The sequence below is a fragment of the Humulus lupulus genome, chromosome X (assembly GCF_963169125.1).
Source record: "Humulus lupulus chromosome X, drHumLupu1.1, whole genome shotgun sequence".
NCBI lineage: Eukaryota > Viridiplantae > Streptophyta > Magnoliopsida > Rosales > Cannabaceae > Humulus > Humulus lupulus.
Genome location: NC_084802.1, coordinates 96,367,991 through 96,388,413, shown reverse-complemented (window position 1 = coordinate 96,388,413; position 20,423 = coordinate 96,367,991). Strand labels below are relative to the sequence as shown.

General features: G+C 43.3%; 1 long non-coding RNA gene across 1 annotated transcript; it reads right to left on the bottom strand.

Moving 5' to 3' along the window:
• Positions 1–779: 779 nt before the first annotated feature.
• LOC133804926 (uncharacterized) lies at positions 780–1,707 on the bottom strand. The gene is made up of 3 exons (XR_009878707.1): positions 1,421–1,707; positions 1,019–1,341; positions 780–988 (listed from the first exon to the last, which is right to left on the bottom strand). It is a non-coding gene; the product is annotated as an uncharacterized LOC133804926 (long non-coding RNA).
• Between the last annotated feature and the right edge of the window lie 18,716 nt (positions 1,708–20,423).

Below are 20,423 nucleotides of genomic sequence, written 5' to 3'. Positions count from 1 at the left end.
TACAACAAAAATGAGTTTTAGGGGCGACGCATGTCGCCCCTAACAACCTGAAAAGTCGCCCATGAAAAAATGTCCCTAAAGGCTACATTACGGGCGACTCGAAGGGTCGCCCCTAAAACTTGAAATGTCGCGTCAAAATTTTGAAAATTTTGAATTATTTTTGTCGATATGTCGCCCTTGATACTCCATTAGTCGCCCCAAATGGTTGCACGTGGCATATTATCAGGGGCGACAATGTTGCCCCTAATACTATTTTATTTATAAAAAAATAATAAAATTAATTAATTAAATACAATTTTAATTAATTATTTATCGAAATTATTATTTAAAATTTAAATAATTGAAAACAAATATATTAAAAATAAAAATATTATATTAAATATTCAAATTAGTTTATTAAAATAACAATTGTACATATTCATAATACATTAACATAGCAAATATTCATATTGTTCATAAAATTTAACAATAATTAATAATAAAATAAACCTAGTCTCCTAAATCAGCTGCCTCGTCCTCCTCCCTATTGTCTTCTTGTTGTGGTTGTTGCGGTGGCTGTGGTTGTGATTGCTGCGGTGGCGGCATTGGCCAAAGATATTGGGGAGGTAATGTGGAGGATCCAGCTCCATACATGTAGGGATACGACGGTTGGGAGGACGGTGGAATCGGCCACAGATAAGGTGTTGCTTCGTACATATATGGAGGTACCATATGTTGAGATGGCGCTGCCCCGTACATAGAAGGATGAGTTGGAGTTGGAGGTTGAGAAGTCGAAGCCCTAGAAATATTGTCACTATCAGGCACAGGCGGCATCTGAACGTTTGGTGGACGAAATGAAGGTACAAAAAATTGAGTTAAGAAATTAACTTGATCAGTCAATTTCTGTAGATTATTCTCCAAATTTTCTATATATTCTCTTGAATGATGAGGAGGAACTTGAGACTCGCTGAAGTGAGAGTGTTGGGTAGATGATGACCCCGACCCCGACCTCGACCTCGACCCCGACCCCGACCCCGACCCCTTCAATTTGCGGCCCACTCCTCGCACATGTCCACGCCTTTGGCCTAATACTTTTTGTAGCACCTCCACCTGATCAACTGATGACGGACTATCATTATTAGAAGCATCAGTGGATGTTTGCTGAGTTTATAACTCAAAATCAGCCTTCAGTTTTTCTTGTTTTCAAAAAATGTTAGACACTAACATTAAATATAACTCTATTAATATTAAAAAAATATAATTCAAACTTACATAATCTTGGCGAGCATCATCGTTCACGAAATCATTTGTTGCTTTCTTCCAATGATAATCCTTCCATGACTCAATGAGGTCTGGGTTCGTCTAAAAAATATAACCCAAATGTTAGAGAACATATAATTTAAAAGAACATAATTTTGATAATATTTTATCTTTCGCTTACTTTTTCAAAACGGACGGCCGCCAGCGATTTTGTACCCTGCGTTGTAGAATACTTTTGTTTCTTCCAATTTTCCTTATTCTTTATGGAGCGCGCAATAAATTGTGGACTTGTAAATAACTGACAGATCTACTTCCACTCCTCCTTGTTAACATCATTGGTTGGGTTGTTTAGAACCTTATCCCAATCCTCTGGTCCATTGTAGTGTTTCTCAAAGTGTTCGTGTCTTAGTGTTTTCCTATTACGGTATCAGTCTTTCATCTCTCGATCGATACCATCTAAACACTTTAAGAAATCCTCGTGGCCCGCTATTTGATAGTAGTACTAAATTGAAAATTAATCATATTAATAATATATGTACTATATTAAAGACAAATTTTTAAAAAATATATTTAATACTACTTTTACCTGAATTATGCCAAGGACCTGATCCTTGTATTGTTTAGGCACTAATTCCCATGAACCGTAATGTCCGGGAACTTTCGTTTTAATTTGGGTTCCCACAAGGCGGACAAAAGCAGCGTGCTCGCCCCCAACAACCTTGTACGTTCGTGGGCAAAACGTTACTTCTAGTGGTTTTCCATTTTTACGCCGCTGCTCCTTTAGATCTTTTCCAATAGCTGTGCCACGACCCTTTTTCTTAGTTGGGATTCCTGTATTTTTTTTTATTAATAATACATAGAATATTAGTATATACATGATAAACATATGTGAGTAAATAAAATAACAAAAAAATTACCTGACTCGCATGTAGTCGGGATCCTAGTAGGATCCGGTGGAGGATCACCGCCAGCGTCTCCACCGTGAGCTCTAGCCACATCTGCTGACATCTACTAACACGACAGTAATTTAACCTATCTATTTTAATATTTAATTATTATTTATAATTAATTTATTGAGTATTATTTCAATTGATTAGGTAATTTGAAACATGCTATTTGGAAACGAACTTTTTATTTCTCAATATGTATAATACATTGAACACTAGATACAAAACTAAGTAGAATAGTCACTATCCTCACTAATTACATCAACATCTATCGGGCACACATCATCAGTATTATCATCACTAAGGTCGACAATTAATTCATCCTCATCTTTTGCTTCTTCTACACTGTCTGCCATATCATCTTCATTGTCATTAATAAATCCATCATCTTCTTGAACAACTAAAGAAGGTCGATGGGCCGTGTTGACTTGAGTCGCTGGTACATCAGATTGCTGAACAACCAACTCTCCGAGATCCACAGTCAAAACAAAATTCGATGAGTTGGTGTCATGTACAACATCAACATCAGCAATCATATCTGAAGCATCTGGAAAGTCCCAAACTTGCCGATGATTCACTTCTTGGACAACTTTCCAATCTCGTCCTCTAACGAGATCATCAATGTAGAATACTTGTTTTGCTTGACTAGCTAGTATGAACGGTTCATCTTTATACCATTCACCGCTAACATTGATACTAGTAATATTATTTATAGTGATGGTTTTCTTTTTTTTCGGATCTGTATTGAACCATTTACATCGAAATAATACCACCGAATAAGAACCAGTAAAAGACAGCTGGAGTATTTCTTCAAGTTGCTCGTAATAGTTAAAACTTTCTGTTCCAGCAACACACACTCCACTATTTTGTGTAATTCAATTCTGATCTCGATTGTATGAAACAGATCGAACTCCATTCACTATACATGCTTGGTAGGAGTAAGCCAATAGATCTGACCTAGATGCTAAAGCTAGTAATTCATCAGCATGCTCTAATGACCCAAGCTGGTGCAAGTCATATATCTAATAATAAAGAAATATATTAGAATGAGAATGTAATTTGTAGTATGCAATTTTCTAAGTACAAGTTACCTTCTTATGAAACCACGAACAAAACTCTTTCTTATGTATCAATTTATGATTGGCAGCCATATCTCTTTGTTGCACCTCAGTTAGGTGTTCCCTGTTAATTAATTAACAATGTCAATATTGTTAATTAAAGAGTAGATTGAACAAAGAATAAAATGAATATTAATTATGTACTTACTCTAAATACACTTCAGTTTCTGGAGAATTATCCAATATGAACCACTCAGCTTTATTCCGAGTATTTTCATCGAGGGGCACGTGAATTCCCTTACTAAGAGGACGACATTGAGATTCAAACACTGTGAGGTGTCGATTCACATACGGTGCATCTTCGTTAAGATCAGGCTGATTAAATTTTGTTTCCACACCTTTGAAATACATTGAATAAAATGTCAAAGCCTTATCTGCAACATATCCTTCTGCTATAGATCCTTCAGGGCGAGCTTTATTCCTGACATAGTTTTTTAATTTTTTCATGTATCTTTCAAAAGGATACATCCACCTCATAAATACAGGTCCTCCCAATATTGCTTCATCAGGCAAGTGCAAAACCAGATGGATCATTATGTCAAAGAATGCTGGAGGGAAAATCAACTCCATCTTGCATAAAATAACAATCAAGTCATCCTTAGCTTTCTCCATATTAGAAACGTTCAGTGTCCAAGAGCACAATTGTTTGAAGAAATTACACAATTCAGTGATGGTAGTGGATATAGATTCTGGTAAAAACTTGCGAACACCTACTGCAAGTAATCGTTGCATTATCACATGAGAATCATGGGACTTCAACCCAACAATGTTTAAGTCATTGTCTGTGACTTTTTTCTTTAGATTAGAACAAAAACCATCGGGCAACTTCACTCCTTTAAAAAATTGACAAAAATCTCGCCTCTGTTCAAAAGTGAACACGTATGGAGCATGCAGTTTCATTAACCTTTTATTGGCATCCTCGTAAATCCACAACGATTTCCTATCCCCCATATTCTTTAAATCATGTCTTGCGTTAGTGGTGTCCTTAGATTTATCATTATCTAACAAAGTCCCAAGGAAACTGTCGCACACATTCTTCTCAACATGCATCACATCTAGGTTGTGTTTTAACTGATTTGAACTCCAGTAATCAAGTTCATAGAAAATACTTTTTTTCCTCCAATTACTTTCCCCTGCACCTTGCTTGCGCTTCACCCCCCCAAATCTGTCATGTTTACTAGACACTTGAAGCGGTAAAGCATTGACTTGATCTAAAACATGTTGACAAGTAAACTGTTGTGGAGGATTTCTTTTCTCAACTTTGCTATCAAATTCCTTGTCCCTTCTATACTTATGATTACTCCTCAAGAATCGCCTATGACCGACATACGATGTCTTACCAATCACTCGAATGGAAGTGGTGTCTTCATTGCACGTTGGACATGCTTTATACCCTTGCCCGCTCCAACCAGGCAAGCAACTACGAGCAGGGAAATCGTTAATTGTCCACAGAAGGGCTTCACGCATCTTGAACAATTCATTCCTTGTGCCATCTCTTGTGTCGACCCCGTTAATCCATAATTGTTTTAACTCATCCACCAAGGGTCTTAGAAATACATCCATGTCTTTACCCGGTGATTTTGGCCCAGGAATAAGCAGAGTTAGCATAAAATACTCTTCCTTCATGCATAGCCAAGGGGGGAGATTGTAGTTCGTCAAAATCACAGGCCACATGCTGTATGATAAGCTCATGTTGCCAAAAGGATTAAACCCATCAGCAGCCAAACCTAGACGAACATTTCTAGGATCTTTTGCAAAATCAGGATGGGTGGCATCAAAGTCTTTCCATGCAGACCCGTCAACCGGATGACGCATCACCCCATCTTCTATTGATCTCCTAGTATGATGCCATAACATGTCATTAGCTGTATGTCTTGAACTGTACATTCGCTTTAATCTGGGAGTCAACGGAAAGTAACGCATCACCTTGTGTGGAACCTTTTTCCCCTTCTTCTTTTCATTGACCCATCGGCTACTCCCACACACATGACATGAATCTTTGCTTGCATGCTCATTATAAAATAAGGAACAATCATATTTACACACATGGATTGATTGATATCCCAACCCTATCTTACTCAGCTTCTTTTTCGCCTCATAGTGTGTTGGGAGAATTTTATTATCTTTCGGAAATGCAAATTTTAGTAACTTCAACAATTCATCGAAAGAGTTATTTGGCCACTTCCCTCTAACTTTCAAATGCATCAACTTCGCCAAAAAGTTTAAGGATGATATCCAATCACAACCCGGATACAACTCAGCTTCAATCTCGTCGAACAACTCGTCATAATACTTTCCCATTCGACTGCCAGACACTCCATCTGCTTCCTCTGCATTTGTCGTTAAGAGGAAATCATCAACGACGTCAACCATCTCGTCTACATCTTCATTCTCCTCAACTACCTCATTGGCGACACTAGCTTCCACCTCACCGTGGTAAACCCACTTTTGATAACTCTGTTGAAAACCCTTGTCAAAGTCATGAGCCTCCACTGTATCTATAGTTTGTAGTTTAACATTCAGGCTGTACGCCCTGGATTTCCCACGGGCTGTTTAGCAGGACGATCCTCGGACTAAACATGATTTAGCCCGAGGCTCCCACAGGCCAGAGGCTTTATCTTCAGGACGGGCCCTTTCTAGCTCGAGGGGATGGAGTTTCCTGCTCCCTCTTGTTGTTCCAGGAGCTGGGAACAACATCCGGCGACCACTGACGGATCAGCTCGGGTTATGGATTGCTCCGGTAGCGAGCTTCTCAGGAAGCTCTGACCCTATGGGAAGTCAACACGCAAGATAAACGTGCATAATCCTGCCATCACGTGTCCGATATCCCCCTGACTTCTCGGACACGCCGCAGGAACGTGCGTATTCAGACACCCACGGACGGGTTGGGCCGTGCGGCCCATTATCTCCTTCCATACTGATTAGACCACACTTGTGTGTCAGGTTTAGGAAGTAATCATGAATATCACAGACTTGATATGACAAATGGTAAGGTCACGGGATGACCTCCCTACCAATTTCCAGGTGCCTTCTCCTATAAATATGGAGACCCTGGGAATTGATAGGGGTTGGAAAAAATAGTCTTGTAAGAACTATATATTTGGTAAACCAATTACCCAGAAAAGATCAATAATATTGACTAGTGGAGTAGAAGGATTTTTAACCTTCGAACCACTTAAAAACGTGTTTAAGGTCACCTAGTTCTTTTCACAAAGATTTCATATCTGCGGCGGTTCTACTTTTAAGTACTAATCTCTTTCTCTTCTTCTCTTAATTACCTGTTGCCGAAGAACCGCGTCAACACAGGCACCTCACACACGGGCATAAAATTCTCCCGTCGCAGTCTACTTGTTCTTTTGCCATTCTCAAGAAGGCTTGGAGACCGTTCCAATAAGCATCACAGTTACGATTCCTTAATGCCGTCCAACTCTTATCGATCGGCATCTACGATACAAGAATAAACAATAATTAAAACTTATTGACTATGTGTGTGTGCCCTAATCCAGTTTGGTGCTTTCATTGAGAGCAAGTCCAATTAGTACTACCACAAACATACAACTATGGTGACCACTCGATCCAAACATGGCAACGAGACAGAACAGCATGATGGGCAGGAGGCCCGCCATGTTGCCCTCCCCGAGGAGCAAGTTCCTGAAGTCCAGCAAAGGCCAGGAAAGCAGCCGGCCGGCCAAGAAGACACTGGTAGTTCGACGCCCCGGCCGCCTAATCCGAATCCAGGTTATTATACTGCGGTGGAGATGGAGAATGCTCAACTGAGGAGCCAGCTAGCAGCAGCTGGTCAGCAAATCCAGGATATTCTGAGTCGACTACCCCCTCTCACAACCAACGGTAACGTTGGAGAGAGGCAAGGCGAGGCTCCTAAGTCTCGCCGGAGTAATCGATCCAGGCATAGCCGTTCGGGTAGACTCCCTGCAGCCAACTCCATCCCTTCATCACGCCATCAAGAGGCGAACTTCAGGGAAATGCCTCAGACCGAACCGCAGCAGTACAGCCGTTCGGTTAGGACATCAACCCCTAGCTCTCAGCCTTCCTCGAGGACACCCAGAAGAGATAGGGGAAATTCCCAAAGGAGGGCCGAGGAGATCCGGAGACGTCAGCCCGTCCCCGAAGAGCGTCCAGTTCCTCATCCAGATCGCCCAGCGTGAAACCATCAAGCTGGCAGGGCCGAGAGGCCCCCACCAAATTTAGTCCGTCCAGACGGCACTAGGATCGCCTCTCCGGTCAGGCATCCTCCTTCTCCCATCAGATATCCGTCTCCTCAGACCATCCGAGACATCCCGACCTACGGAAATAGTAGGAGAGACCCGCCATCGGCTGGGCCTTCCCGCAGCAGCAGGGCGCCGGGAGGAGGAGCAGGTTGGAGCCGCCAAAGACGCACATCGAGCCTGTCCAGCAGGAGTCACTGGACCGGTAGCGCACGGAGTGATCTTTCGGGAGGGGACCTGCGACAGCGACTAAGTTCAGCACAAAGTCACCATAATTCCCATGGAGGCGACCTTCGAGATCGCCTCAACTCTCACAGAGAGGGTCCAGTTAGGGATGGTAGCCAGGCCCGTTCAGTTGGGGTCCGATCCGAAGTACGTAATGGCGGGAATGCCCCAAATGACCTATCTCCAGATAGGAGGGGCAATAACCCGCCTAATATGTACAACGGGTCCGGAGCTGTTGAACAGCCCCGGAATAACCCAGGATCTCAGGACAAAACCCTAGAGCGCTTAACTCAAATGGAGGAGCTGATGAAGAAGCTCCTGTCAGAGAAAGAAAAAGACGAATATGATTCAGGGGATGAGATGGAGCTCTTCGCCTCCAACATAGCAGCAACGGCACACCCTTTTGGCTTTCGTATGCCTCACTTGTCAAAGTTCAACTGGGATGGAGACCCATCTGACCACTTAGGGATGTTCAACACCCTAATGATGGCTCATAACATCGGGCCAGAGCTTCGTTGCTTGATCTTCCCTTCCACCCTAACTGGACCTGCCAGGCAGTGGTTCAAACAAAGTAAAAGGCAGTCAATCAGCTCCTGGAAGACCTTTTCGGCTGACTTCAAGAGGGCATTCCGCGCCTCTCAGGCCGCCAGGGTCCAGGCCGACTCCCTAGCTAACGTGAGACAGCAACCTGGAGAAACGCTAAAAGCCTACTTGAGCAGATTTGCAAATGTCGCTGCTCGAGCCAGAGATGCCGACGACAGCTCCAAACTCATGGCTATGAGGACCGGGATCCTAGTAGGCGGAGATCTGTGGAAGGATATTCAAAGGAGGGGGGTCAGCTCAGTTAGTGAATTCCTTAACAGAGCCCAAGAATGGATAAACTTGGAGGAAGCTGAAGCTTCAGCCGCGGGGACCAGCCAGGTCCTCGAGAAGCCCGCTTGGGCGGGAACAGAGATCGTAGTAGCGACTCCCGACGTCACGCAGAGCAACCAGCCCGGTGGCGGCAAAAGAAAAGGAAATGGTGAAAACGTCCAGCACGGTCAAAAGAAGAATAAGTCCGTGGATAAATTCAAGCCCGTGTTCACAGCGTATACCGAGCTCACCCAAACCAGAGAGAATATTTTCCTGGCCAACGCTACGCGAGTCCCCTGGAGAAGACCGGAGCCAATAAAGCACCCTAAGGGAAAGAGAGACGCTTCCAAATTCTGCCGTTTTCATAACGACGTCGGGCACAATACCGACGACTGCAGGCACCTCAAAGATGAAATCGAGACTCTCATCCGAGCAGGTCCGTTGGCGCAATACTCGCGGAACAGGGTCCCCACAGGTCGACCCGCTCCGGAGATCCCAGCCAGTCAACCTGGACCTCGAGTAGATCAGGACGTCCCTCCCCCCGTGGTCGAGGGAGAGATTTCCACCATCTCTTGAGGGCCACACATGGCTGGCACGAGCAGAGGCGCCCAGAAGAGGTACATAAATGAGTTGAAGGCCCACAATGGAGGGGAGTTCGTCCCGGAACAGCGTCAATCAAAACAACAAAGATTAGAGAAACAACCAGTCACTTTCACGGAGGAGGACGTGGGCCATGTCCAATTCCCTCATAACGATCCCTTGGTCGTAGCAGTCCAGCTCGCCAACCGGAGAGTAAGGAGGGTGTTAGTGGACAATGGGAGCTCAGTGAATCTCCTATTCCATTCAACCTTAGAAAAAATGGGTCTGACCGTCTCCGAGCTAAAGGCAACCTCGATGATGCTATATGGTTTTTCAGGCGGAGGGTCAGCAGCGATAGGAACGATCGAGCTGGTGATCACCCTAGGCGACGAGTCCCGAACAGTGTCCAAACTGCTCGAATTCGTAGTCATTGACTGCTCCGCTGCCTACAATGCAATTTTGGGCCGACCAACGCTCGTTGCTTTCGAAGCCATCACATCCGTCCGGCACCTCGCCATGAAGTTCCCTACTTCGACAGGGGTCTGCACTATCAAGGGCGATCAGCTCGCTGCCAGGGAATGCTACAGCATTTCCATGAAGGGAAAATCTAAACCCGGGCAGGTGGCGATGGCCATTCAGGATGAAGAGGAATCGCAGGGACCCAAGGCGGCCCCTGAGATTAAAGAACCTCGGGTTTCCGAAGACGAAAAGCTCGCCTTAAGCGAGGACATTGACCCCCGAGTAGGCGAGGACAGGTCCGAGCTCCAAGCTATTGAAGATCTCGAGGAGGTAGGCATCGATGAACAAAATCCTTCACGGACGGTGAAGCTTGGAAAGAACCTCTGCGATAGAAGAAAGGCGGATCTGACCGCGTTTCTGAAAAAGAACCTAGACGTATTCGCATGGTCGCACGAGGACATGATAGGGATCAGTCCGAGCGTAATCATGCACACGCTCCACCTAGACAAAAGCGTCCCTGCAAAGTCTCAAAAGCAGAGGCGTTTAGGGACAACCCGAGCCGAGGCCCTTGAAGAAGAAGTGGCCCGGCTCAAAAAATGTGGCTTTATCCGCGAAGCCAGATTTCCCATTTGGGTTGCCAATCCCGTGTTAGTTCCAAAGCCCAATGGCAAGTGGCGGACCTGTATTGATTTTTCCGACCTGAATAAAGCCTGCCCCAAGGATTGCTTTCCATTGCCGAGGATCGATCAACTGGTGGATGCCACGGCGGGGCACGAGCTCATGTCCTTCATGGACGCGTACTCAGGCTACAATCAGATCGCGATGAATCCAGCAGACCAGGATCATACCAGCTTTATGACCCCGACTAATGTCTATTGTTATAAGGTCATGCCGTTCGGTCTTAAGAATGCCGGGGCAACCTACCAAAGGCTGGTAAATAGAATGTTCGCGGATCAGATCGGGAAGAACATGGAAGTGTACGTTGATGATATGCTTGTCAAGTCAAAGGCTGCCACCAACCACGTTGCCGACCTGGAAGAATGTTTTAACATACTGCGAGAATATGGCATGAGGCTCAATCCTCAGAAATGCACTTTCGGTGTCGCATCGGGGAAGTTCTTGGGTTTCATAGTCAATACCCGAGGAATCGAGGCAAATCCCGACAAGATCAGGTCACTGCTCGAGCTTCCATCCCCCAGGTCGCGGAAAGATGTCCAAGGCCTCACAGGAAGGGTGGCGGCACTGAACCGGTTCATTTCCAAATCGACCGACAAGTGCCTGCCTTTCTACAACCTGCTCCGCGGAAACAAGAAGTTCGAATGGACAGTAGAGTGCGAGGGCGCATTCCTCGACCTAAAAACGCACCTAGCTGAGCCACCTGTGCTATCAAAGCCCAGGGTAGGAGAACCTCTTTTCCTCTACATGGCCGTGACTGAGGACGCAGCTAGTGCCGTTCTGGTGCGAGAAGAGGACCAGGCTCAGAAACCGGTTTATTACATCAGCAAGAGACTCCTCGGAGCTGAGTCAAGGTACCCGTTGATGGAAAAGCTAGCGTTCTGCCTAATCACGGCCTCGCGAAAACTCAGGCCATACTTCCAGTCCCACTCTGTACACGTCATGACCGATCAGCCTCTAAGGCAGGTTTTGCAAAAGCCTGAAGCCTCGGGACGCTTGCTAAAGTGGGCGGTCGAACTCAGTCAGTTCGAGATTTTCTATACTCCCCGAACTACCATAAAAAGTCAAGCCTTGGCCGACTTCGTGGCAGAATGCGCGGGATTCCGTGAGATCCCATCGGAAGATTCACAGCAGCACCTTCCATGTATAAATAAAAATCAAATGTTTCTCGTTATTTGCAAGGGTAATTTTAAAGTAACAACGAAAGACCCTTTCCCAGTTACTTGGGGGGCATATGGTACCCGGATATATCCAGGTCTCCTTAACGACTTAGGTGTTAATTTTTATCTATGGATAAGAGTTATCACAAACTAAGTCCTATCCTGGTCTTAACCAGGTCATAAAACTTGGAAGTTAACAAAAATTTGTTGACCGTGGTTCTTCTTTAAAGAGCCCGGGATACGGATAAAAGTTGACGCGATCTGAGTTCTTTCAAAATAAGTTCCTGGTCTTAACCAGGTCATAAAACTTAGAAGTTAGCTAAAATTTGTTGACCGAGGTTCTTCTTTAAAGAGCCCGGGATACGGATAAAAGTTGACGCGATCTGAGTTCTTTCAAAATAAGTTCCTGGTCTTAACCAGGTCATAAAACTTAGAAGTTAGCTAAAATTTGTTGACCGAGGTTCTTCTTTAAAGAGCCGGGATACGGATAAAAGTTGACGCGATCTGAGTTTTTTCAAAATAAGCTCCTGGTCTTAACCAGGTCATAAAACTTAGAAGTTAGCTAAAATTTGTTGACCGAGGTTCTTCTTTAAAGAGCCCGGGATACGGATAAAAGTTGACGCGAACTAAGTTTTTTCAAAATAAGTTCCTGGTCGTAACCAGGTCAGAAAACTTAGAAGTTAGCTAAAATTTGTTGACCGAGGTTCTTCTTTAAAGAGCCCGGGATACGGATAAAAGTTGACGCGAACTAAGTTTTTTCAAAATAAGTTCCTGGTCTTAACCAGGTCAGAAAACTTAGGAGTGAACTAAAAATTTGTTGAACGCGGATCTTATTTAAAGAGCCCGGGATACGGAAAAAGTTAACTCGAACTACGTTCATAAAAATAAAGAGATAAATTATGACCAAATGCATAAAAATATATATGTAAAACTGGTTGAGCAAATTGTCTCGAGGCGGAAACGCCTCACATAAAAAAGAGAATTACAATAAAAAAAAAAGTGTTCAAAATACGAAAACAAGAAGCATCCTAAGCCCCATCAGCTGGCCCTTTGGAGGTCGCGGTCTCACCCTGCTCCGCCGCGGCAGAGGCCTCTCCAGTCTCCGATGGAGGAGCCTCCTTATTCAGGCGGGCTTGAAGCCGCGGCAACAGGAATGCCCAGAGGTCCGGCGGCATGAAGGAGAAGTCCACGTCTGGATTGTGGGACCAGCAGTGATAGAATAGGTCCTGTAAGGACTGCTCCGACACGACCCGCTCGTCTTTCAGGGCGGCCTGGGAGGTCTGGACTTCGGCCTTCGCCACCTCAAGGTCTGCCCGCGATGCGGCCAGGGAGTTTTTAAGCTCTAGGTTCTCGGAGCGAAGCTTCTCTAGCTCGGATGCGGCCATGGAGCGTTTAAGCTCTTGGTTCTCCGAGCGGACCTTCTCTAACTCGGCTTTTGAGGCCGCCAAGGCGTCTCTCGCCTCCTGAGACTCCTGGAGGGCAGTCTGGCGATCTGCTTCCAAACCCTCGAGCTGGGCCTTGGTCCTAACGATGCCTCTATAGGCGGCAGCCATGCCCTGCAAGAAAAGAGTGATAAATTAGCAAACTGGAAGGAGAAAGGCGGCGTGTGAGTGTCAAAGCCTTAGAAGAAAGGGGCACTTTACCGTTAAAGTCATGTCCATAGCGGACTCTATAACTCGGACCGGGCTCGTTGTTTCGATGGCCCGGAGCTCCTTCTCCCTGATATTGTAATAGTGGCTGACGGCGTAGCTGGCCGACTCGTACACCGTACCCCGGAATGCTTCGGGCATCTTCTCCAGAGCCCGGGGGTCGACCGGGATACGCACGTCCGGGGCTGCCGCGGCCAGATTCCCGACCTCTATTACCCCGTCCTGGGCGGCCAGTGGAGATCGTTGGGGTGGCGGATGCATGAGTCCTGTCCTGGCGACAGGGAGGTTCGCCCCCGCGACCTGGGATGACGGGTCTCTCTCCTTCTCCGTAGCTGGGGATTTGGTGGAGACCCCGGTCGAGCTCTTGGACTCGCGAAGCCTCTTTAACCTCGGCCCTGCTGGGGGATTCCCACCAAACACAACGCCCCGCAGACTATTCCCGGGCTGAGACATCTCTTCTGCCAAAGAGCAAAAAACACGGTTATCAGCAATCATACAGAAATAAAGGCAATAAGAAAGCAAATACTAAGGGAGCCCTACCCCCCGAGCTGGAAGAGCCTAGGACGATTATCTCACGAACTGGCGAAGGTTCTAGGTCCGGTTCTGAATCGGGGCTGGACTCTTCTACGTACTGCCTAATCCCCGGAGCATAGACGCCCCTCTGGAGCGCAGGCCACGTGCGTAAATTGGTCCCGTACTCCTCAAAAATGGCCGACCTAAAGGCTAGGGTATTATCTACTACTACGGTACCCTTGGGCCGACTCTCTTGGTTGTCCAGCATGAGCTGGTCAACGCAGTGGAGCAGAAGCGTGTCCAGGTTCGGATTCCTTGGGTGACGATGGACGAGCTGCCTAGGGTTGAACCTAACCAGCCGGGGGTCTGCGGTGGCCCTATCTACGTTCTTAAATAAGTAAAAGTTACCTTGACCGGAAGGACCCGCGGCTGCTCCGGATTGGGCCCTCTCCTCGATCATCCCCTGGGCGACCTCCAAGCTCCTCTTCCTGTTCCTCACCAGAGAAACTTCCTCACCTTCTTCCTCGCCTTCGTCATCTGCGACCTCCTCCGCGACGGTCGGCCTGTTGTCGCGGGCTGGGGGAGGACCCCGGGGCCTTTTCAAATTCAAAGTCTGATTTGGGAAAATCAGCTTGCAGAATACCATCGCCTCGTCTGTCACGAGCACGCGGTAGTCTTTCTCACTGGGAGGCAGGTTCGCCAGTGTGTCGTATTGACCCCCGAGGGTCACGGACTTTTCGGTCCTCGAGTAGATGGCTGCAAGGTTGGTTGAAATCAGAATTGGAATAAGGGACGAGCTAAAATAAGATAACCGTTAAAAGGCGAGCTAAATGGAGGATTACTTACGAGGGCGGTTGAAATAATGATGATCGCAGTTTCGGAACCCAGTAGACATAAAAAACTGGTCTTTGAAGTCGTTTGGATGGCTCGGCAGCTCGATCACTGCTGCTGTGTTAGGGAAGCGGGTTAAGTAATAGAACCCGTCGCCTCGCCCCCGCTGGTCCGGGCTGGCTTTGAGGCAGAAGAAATATAAGATATCAGCAGGAGTGGGGACCTCCCACTCATGCTTTTGGAACAAATACCTCAGTCCCGCCAGCAGACGGTAGGAATTGGGGGGGAGCTGAAATGGGGCCAACCCCACATAGTTCAGAAAATCAGCAAAATACTGATCCAGGGGGAGGAAGGCCCCTGCCTTGAAGTGTTCCCCGCTCCAGGCCGCGAACGACTCGTCGAGCGGCGTGCAGCTCCTCTCCCCATCCGCAGCAGGTCGGGCGATCACGGAGGTCTTCCCCAGAGGAATGTTGTGGTTAAGGAAGATTTTGGGGATCTTTGCCTGGCTGGTTATCTTCGAGACGATTCTCTCCGCCTCGAAAAACGCGTCAGGAGCCACCTCGGCCTGCTTCTCCACCGCCGGTCCAAAGTGAGGAATTGGTGAGCTGGTCACCACCGCCTTTCCTTTATCCTTCTGGGAGGCCGAACTTCCCACATTCTTCTGTGGCAGATTTCTCTTTGGAGCCATCTGGTCGCCTATCGAACAAAAGAAAACACTTTAGAAAAGGCGACCCAAGCAGGAGAGTGAGGCAAGTATTAAGTACACGATCTGGGGTAAGCCCAGCCCGTGGAGAGTGGTGCCACGCGTTCCAAGGAACACGCGCCTATGCCCTCAACAGATCCCAGATTACTCGGAATTCGTGTGTTAGATGGCTCAGAGTAAAAAAAAAAAATTTGCCTTGGGGGGAAAGTTTCAACAGGCAAGGCGTGGCAAAACCGCTCTTAAGGCGTATTCCCTAAGCTACCCGGTTTTTGCACCCAAAGTTCCTACGGATCCTACCCAGAAATTGTTCCTAAGAGAGAATCATGGAACCCGTGTTCTAAGGCGATGTCCCATGGCAAGTGTGCCCTAATCAAAGAAGGGCCGTCACCCTCCATATCCGCGCGACCCAGAAAACCTCTGCATGTGGCTACAGTAAAATTTTTTACCTAGGCTACAGTGGCATGCTTTCAAAAATAAACAGGGACAGAAGACTTACAGTATAGGGTTGGATGGTGAGCGAGGTTGCTGCGCCGGTAGGAGCTTCGTTGGCACAGTAGTCTCCAAGGCCTTGAAGGAACTCGCACGCTTAAGCTTCGTGAACGGAGAAGATGAGAGCAATGGAAATGAGGGTTTTGTTCTTCGGAAGGTCAGAGAGAAAAGAAGGAAATTTGAGAGGTTCTGAATGGTAAGGTGGTCCGTGCGTGGGATGACCACCCCCTTTTTATACAAGGGGGGATCACGTGTAAAAGGCTCCTGGGAGACCCTCCACTCGAAATGTGAAACGACGGCTGGACAGTAGGCTAGGCCATTTAATGCGGTTCTCGTAGAGTGTACCGTCGCCACCCACGGCGTTCCACGTATCAGACGCATGCGAAAAGCAGGGAATGCGAAGGGTTGTGGGAGAAGTCTAAAAGCTCCTACTGTGGTCTCCCATGTCTGACGTCATGGACCACGAGCAGGAGCTTGGGGGGCAGATGTACGCCCTGGATTTCCCACGGGCTGTTTAGCAGGAAGATCCTCGGACTAAACATGATTTAGCCCGAGGCTCCCACAGGCCAGAGGCTTTATCTTCAGGACGGGCCCTTTCTAGCTCGAGGGGATGGAGTTTCCTGCTCCCTCTTGTTGTTCCAGGAGCTGGGAACAACATCCGGCGACCACTGACGGATCAGCTCGGGTTATGGATTGCTCCGGTAGCGAGCTTCTCAGGAAGCTCTGACCCTATGGGAAGTCAACATGCAAGATAAACGTGCATAATCCTGCCATCACGTGTCCGATATCCCCCTGACTTCTCGGACACGCCGCAGGAACGTGCGTATTCAGACACCCACGGACGGGTTGGGCCGTGCGGCCCATTATCTCCTTCCATACTGATTAGACCACACTTGTGTGTCAGGTTTAGGAAGTAATCATGAATATCACAGACTTGATATGACAAATGGTAAGGTCACGGGATGACCTCCCTACCAATTTCCAGGTGCCTTCTCCTATAAATATGGAGACCCTGGGAATTGATAGGGGTTGGAAAAAATAGTCTTGTAAGAACTATATATTTGGTAAACCAATTACCCAGAAAAGATCAATAATATTGACTAGTGGAGTAGAAGGATTTTTAACCTTCGAACCACTTAAAAACGTGTTTAAGGTCACCTAGTTCTTTTCACAAAGATTTCATATCTGCGGCGGTTCTACTTTTAAGTACTAATCTCTTTCTCTTCTTCTCTTAATTACCTGTTGCCGAAGAACCGCGTCAACACAGGCACCTCACACACGGGCATAAAATTCTCCCGTCGCAGTCTACTTGTTCTTTTGCCATTCTCAAGAAGGCTTGGAGACCGTTCCAATAAGCATCACAGTTACGATTCCTTAATGCCGTCCAACTCTTATCGATCGGCATCTACGATACAAGAATAAACAATAATTAAAACTTATTGACTATGTGTGTGTGCCCTAATCCACCTTTTCACTCCACTTCTATAAGGGTAAAGAACCTATCCCATTCAGATTTGTAGTATACATATAATTTAATCTACACTCTTAAAATTGTCTCGATTATGTAAAAATTTCGGCAGCACCTCCCTATAGTTCTCATAAGTGGGCAAACTAAAATTAAGTTTGCCCACTTACGAGAACAAATAAGGAGACACATATTGAAATCTCTATTAACGAAACAATAAAATGAGTACTAGATCAAATTATAGGTACACAACAAATCCAAACTATCCATGCGGACACATACCGTCCTGGATAATTTGGAGAAGCATATTTAAGAGTTCTTACTGACTCAGCTTCACCGAACGGGTCTAAGGCTTTTCGTGATTGAAAATAATTAATAAAACATTATCACTAAGTGATAATATATAAAACATCTATCCAATCTTTGGTGATCAAATTTTATCACCAAAGAAAGCAACAAAAAAAGAAATATTTTTTAACACTAGATGTTTTATGATGTCTTATAAAATCTTATGATATTAAATTATAATTTTGTAATTTATTATGAAATTATTTATCTAATTTTTTAATTTATTTTTAAATTACTAAATTTGTTAATATTAAATAAAATTATAAATTTTTAATTCATTTATCTAAAATTTTAATTTATTTTGAAATTATTTATCTAATTTTTTAATTACTAAATTTGTTAATATTAAATAAAATTATAATGTTTTAATTCATTTATCTAAATTTTTAATTTATTTTGAAATTATTTATCTAATTTTTTAATTTATTTTTAAATTACTAAATTTGTTAATATTAAATAAAATTATAATTTTGTAATTCATTTATCTAAATTATTAATTTATTTTTAAATTATTTATCTAATTTTTTAATTTATTTTTAAATTACTAAATTGGTTAATATTAAATAAAATTATAATTTTTAATTCATTTAGATAAATTTTTAATTTATTTTGAAATTATTTATCTAATTTTTTAATTACTAAATTTGTTAATATGAAATAAAATTATAATTTTTTAATTCATTTATCTAAAATTTTAATTTATTTTGAAATTTTTTATCTAATTTTTAATTTATTTTTTAATTACTAAATTTGTTAATATTAAATAAAATTATAATTTTTTAATTCATTTAGATAAATTTTTAATTTATTTTGAAATTATTTATCTAATTTTTTAATTACTAAATTTGTTAATATTAAATAAAATTATAACTTTTTAATTCATTTATCTAAATTTTTAATTTATTTTGAAATTTTTTATCTAATTTATTTATTTATTTTTTAATTACTAAATTTGTTAATATTAAATTAAAATAAAATTTTGTAATTTATTTTGAAATTATTTATCTAACTTTTAATTTATTTTTAAATTACTAAATTTGTTAATATTAAATTAAATGATAATTTTGTAATTTATTTTGAAATTATTTATCTAACTTTTAATTTATTTTTAAATTATATATCTAATTATTTCATTTATTTTTAAATTACTAAATTTGTTAATATTAAATTATAATTTTTCACTTTATTTTAAAATTATTAAATTGTTAATATTAAATTAAATTATTTATCTAATGTTTTAATTTATTCTTTAATTTATTTTGTTAATTCTAAGTATTCAATGTTTTATTTATTATATTATTATTTATTTAGTCATCTAACTCTATCAAAATTTTGGCAGCATAACATCTCTATTATAACATATCCCAACAATTTAAAACCCTACAAAAAACATTTAGAAAATTCCCAGAACATTCACAATGTACATATTATTAATCAAATTTAAATACTAACACATGCTATAATTTTATACACATATATAAATATATCACTGAACACATCTTCCTTTGTACACACATTCTCATATTAGTTAAAATAATAACATAATTAAAAAATAAATACCTTGATGCCACAAAATTATAAATACTCTAGTGACCAAATTTCCAAGAGATACTCCTTCAATTTCTATACAAAATCAACCCAAAAAATTAAATTTAAACAAAATTAAATTACATAAAACAGAGGCATATTTATATATTTTACAAGACATATATATACATATATTATATATATAATATTATGAACCGGTTATATATATACATATACATATATTATATATACATATATATATATATTATATATAGAACTACATATATTATATATACATACATATAAAAAATATATACAAGCTTACCTGCGGCCGACCGTTGGGAGAGAGCCGAGAGGGAGTCTGAGCCGGAGTTCGGCCTGGGTCTTCGGGTTGGGTCGGCTTGAGTCTTGGGGTTGCGTCTGAGAGGTCGGAGAGGTCTTCGGTCTTGGGGTTGGGAGAAGAATGATGGTGGTTCGGTGGGGTTGGGAGGCAAGGACGATGATGGTGGTGGGTCTTCGGAGGGGGTGGGTCGCGCCGCGGGTCTTCGGTGAGGGTGGGGATGGGAGGCAAGGATGATGATGGTGAGTGAAGGAGGGAAAAAGGAGAGGAGGAAAGGGAAGAGGCGACTGAATTTTTTTTTTCAGAGAAATGAGGGAAAGGGAAGGAGAAGAGGCACGGCTGGGCTAGGTTATATTAACAGTATTAGGGGCGACACGTGTCGCCCCCAATATTACACGTGTCGCCCCTAATACTAGAACAGGTGGGAAAAAAAAAAGACACATGTCGCCCCTAATATTAGAACATGTGTCAAAATTAATCTTATCAGGGGCGATGTGTCAGAACATTAGGGGCGACACATGTTGCCCCTAATATTAGAACATTTGTCAAAAATGGAAATATTAGGGGCGACACGTGTCGCCCCTAATATTAGAACATTTGTCAAAATTATTCTTATTAGGGACGTTTTGTCAGAATATTAGGGGCGACACATGTCGCCCCTAATATTTAGAGTGGCTGCCAAAAATGATATATATCAGGGGCGACGTGTAAGAATATTAGGGGCGACTGCAAACTTGTCGCCCCTGATATTTCCTATATTAGGGGCGACATAGTGTCGCCCCTAAAACCAAATTTTCTTGTAGTGACTTGTATGAAGATTCAAGGCTAGTGAATTCCAATCTCATTCCATTGTTGTAGCTTCAATCTATTTGAAGGAAAAGACTAGGAATAGAGATTTTTGGGCAACAAATCTTCATTTGTGTCAAGCCTTGTAACATTTTTGGTGCACATAAAATCATAGTCTTATGATTTTATGTTTGAAGGTTCTTCATCAAGAAATGTCTACTCTACACTTGCTCATTGGTATTTATGTACTTTACGATTATCTTCCATTAGAGTTTAGATTACTTGTGATTAT